General features: G+C 45.4%; 1 long non-coding RNA gene across 1 annotated transcript; it reads left to right on the plus strand.

Moving 5' to 3' along the window:
- Positions 1–465: 465 nt before the first annotated feature.
- LOC116376501 (uncharacterized) lies at positions 466–3560 on the plus strand. The gene is made up of 4 exons (XR_004211869.1): positions 466–603; positions 1691–1770; positions 2342–2432; positions 2661–3560. It is a non-coding gene; the product is annotated as an uncharacterized LOC116376501 (long non-coding RNA).
- The last annotated feature ends 366 nt before the right edge of the window (positions 3561–3926 follow it).

Genomic DNA, 3926 nt, shown 5'->3' on the forward strand with positions numbered 1-3926 from the left:
TGTTCTGTCTAATGGTCTGAGGCCTAGTTACATGGTCTGGAACCTGACTCGTTCTGTCTAGTGGTCTAAGGCCTAGCTACATGGTCTAGAACCTGATTTGATGTGTTCATAAATGTGAGAGGTAAGCATGTGTGACCAGGTTTTGAATGCACGTACCCAGGAGACAGCCACCTTACCTTACATCCAGCTCCCTCTTGACCTCGTGGTCCAGGCGGATTATTATTTGTTCAGATGGTGGCGAAGATAAACCTACAAAATGGAAATCACTTCTAATGCTTTTAATGCTTTTCCCAACAATTTTTCTTAGCTACATCATGATAAGCAGTTCTTCAATAAACAGTGGGTAATCTGGAAACTTCATCAAAAGCATTGGCATAATAGGCTTACTGGGGATGTTGTTAGCTGTCTGTGCTGGGACTAGTCTCACTGTTCCCCTGGCGTCTTTCTCTCTCCCTCAGAGCAGGAACAAGGAAGCCCAAGCTAGTACCTGCTCCATGAACCACAGCCCCTGGAACCAAAGAGAGATCAGCAGTACACTCCCTCCTCCTCCACCACCCCTCTCAGAGCCACATACTGCACAGACATGGCACATCTGAAGCACTGGTAACATCACCTGAAAACAGCTCCTTCTACTCCTATAATAGTCACAGCCAGCCAGCCAGCCAGCCAGCCAGCCAGCCAGCCAGCCAGCCAGCCAGCCAGCCAGCCAGCCAGCCAGCCAGACAGACAGACAGACAGACAGACAGACAGACAGACAGACAGACAGACAGACAGACAGACAGACAGACAGACAGACAGACAGACAGACAGACAGACAGACAGACAGACAGACAGACAGACAGACAGACAGACAGACAGACAGGCAGGTTCTAATAGTATTTGTTTTCTTTCAAATAAAATCAAATCAAATGTATTTATATAGCCCTTCTTACATCAGCTGATATCTCAAAGTGCTGTACAGAAACCCAGCCTAAAACCCCAAACAGCAAGCAATGCAGGTGTAGAAGCACGGTGGCTAGGAAAAACTCCCTAGAAAGGCCAATACCTAGGAAGAAACCTAGAGAGGAACCAGGCTATGTGGGGTGGCCAGTCCTCTTCTGGCTGTGCCGGGTGGAGATTATAACAGAACATGGCCAAGATGTTCAAATGTTCATAAATGACCAGCATGGTCCAATAATAATAAGGCAGAACAGTTGAAACTGGAGCAGCAGCACAGTCAGGTCAAATATGTTAAGATTTTGATTGAGTCAAGCGTAGTTAAAGTATTTGAATAGACAGATTCCATTGTCTACATGATCATCAGATCAGAGACACATGAATAACTTATGAGCAGAACTGTAAATACTTGTGGTTGTTAGTTTTGTGGGAGACCAGACTCTGAGACTTGTAAGGTCTAATTTGTAAATCGGAGAGAAGGTATGAATGGACGACTTAGAGAATATACCATATTTCAGATGCTTTACAGATATTAGGCTGAGTTAAAGTAATCATCTGACCCCAGGGGAAAGGTAGGAGGGTTTCTTCAATTTCCTGCCTTCACAAAGACAGATCCAGTCACTGTGCACAGGAGGGACGTGTTTCCCTTGATGCCTAATCCTCAAGTGAGGGAAGAATCTTATTGCTTTACCATATGGCTCACCTAATACTGACACCATCCTCCCCCCTTTACCTTTTCTCTATTTTCAACCAGCCAGCAGTTGTGGAGAGGACCTGTGTAAGGCCAGCTACAATAGCTCCTGGAGTAATATCATCCACTCCTGGACTGACGAGGTGAAGGTGCATCTGTGTACTGTATATAAACATATTATAGCAATGAATAGCATTTTATGTAGCTCTTTTCACCAAGGTCTCAAAATGCTTTCCATTCTGAAAGGCTAACTCACCTATCATCCACCACCCACCATTTGAAAAAACATTTGCCTTTATCATATTGATTCAGTATACATATTTCACTCTACTACAAACAAAACATACTGTTCAGGGTATCACAACAATTTGTAGGCTTCTCACAGAGCGTCATGATTATACTATAGGCACGCTCTTGTAAGAGCCTGTGTCTTGTTTCTGCTCTCATGACCATCCAGATCGGCTGCACTGTGGTACCCTGCTCCTACTACAAGGACTTCTATGTCAATCACTACTGTTCTTCTCAACAGGATCATACCATATAAGATATTTCATGCATACATGAGCCACCCATTCACATGGCATTGTCCTTCTCAGTCTCTATACATTTCGTGGCTCTCCAGTACTGTCTATCCCTGCTATACTGTGGCATGTTATGGTTCAGATAATGTGTGTGTGTGTGTGTGTTAACCATGTTTTCATGTTTTATGCTCAGACCTATTACAGTGGAAACTACACCAACCACCCCTACAAGTCATGATGCACCTCTAGAGACTGTCCTGGTGCCTGCGATAGCAGACCGTGCAGTAAGTGGCTAAAAGCAACACAATCAAACTCACATTTGTTATTGAACTCAATTACCTTTGCCAGAATTATATGATTCAAATTCCATTTGCAACTTTCTCTTTTGTTCTTTTTCTAACACATTGCTTTTTCTGCTAATGACAGACAATAAAGTTAATCTAAGCCATTTATTTAGTTTCTCACAATCTATTTGTTTCTCTCTCTTACTCTCTGTCCCTCCCTTCTCATAGCCAGCCCCTGCCTCTCTGCTAATAAGTACACCAACTGTGCTGACACGGCCAAGCAGCCGGGGCTGCAGCAACAGTCATGTCACCTCCTGGTGTCCTGTCTCCTGCAGGACTCATCAGACGGTCTGATCAGCCAGAGACATGTTCTGACCAATCATCCTGATAGACAACAACAATCATCCTGATAGACAACAACAATCATCCTGATAGACAACAAAAATCATACTGATAGACAACAACAATCATCCTGATAGACAACAACAATCATCCTGATAGACAACAACAATCATCCTGATAGACAACAACAATCATCCTGATAGACAACAACAATCATCCTAATAGACAACAACAATCATCCTGATAGACAACAACAATCATCCTGATAGACAACAACAATCATCCTGATAGACAACAACAATCTCCTAATAAACCTGGTCATGACTAAGGTGTCCTCCGTCCTGCAATAAATAATCATCCTTTGGTTAAGTTGTAAAATGCAATTAAGGGACAATACTTACTCTTTCCCTTTCAGGTTTGTGGCTGCTTCTCTGCCAGTCGTATAATGAAAGCAATTTCTAAACTGTTCTCAGGTGACGTAGGGCAAAGAACCTATGGTAAATTCTCCCCTGGCACCCAATGATCTTGGCAAAACCGTACGCACAGGGACAAAACTGATGACTTCATCTGAGGTGAGGGGGAGGGATGAACCAACTGATAAGAGGTCTACTTTTGGTAGGGTCCAACAAGGAAAAGTAAAACTTCACATACAATGGAGCCACCCCAACAGAGCCCAACGTCAGAAAGGATGACCCCCGGGGGCCTCCCGGGTGGCGCAGTGGTTAAGGGCACTGTACTGCAGCGCCAGCTGTGCCACCAGAGACTCTGGGTTCGTGCCCAGGCTCTGTCGTAACCGGTTGCGACCGGGAGGTCTGTGGGGCGTCTCACAATTGGCCTAGCGTCGTCCGGGTTAGGGAGGGGTTGGCCGGTAGGGATATCCTTGTCTCATTGCGCACCAGCGACTCCTGTGGCGGGCCGGGCGCAGTGCGCGCTAACCAAGGTTGCCAGGTGCACGGTGTTTCCTCCGACACATTGGTCCCCCTGGCTTCCGGGTTGGATGCGTGCTGTGTTAAGAAGCAGTGCGGATTGGTTGGGTTGTGTATCGGAGGACGCATGACTTTCAACCTTCGTCTCTCCGAGCACGTACGGGAGTTGTAGCGATGAGACAAGATAGTAGCTACTAAACAATTGGATACACGAAATTGGGGAGAA

This window comes from Oncorhynchus kisutch, linkage group LG12, assembly GCF_002021735.2.
Source record: "Oncorhynchus kisutch isolate 150728-3 linkage group LG12, Okis_V2, whole genome shotgun sequence".
NCBI classification, from domain to species: Eukaryota; Metazoa; Chordata; class Actinopteri; order Salmoniformes; family Salmonidae; genus Oncorhynchus; species Oncorhynchus kisutch.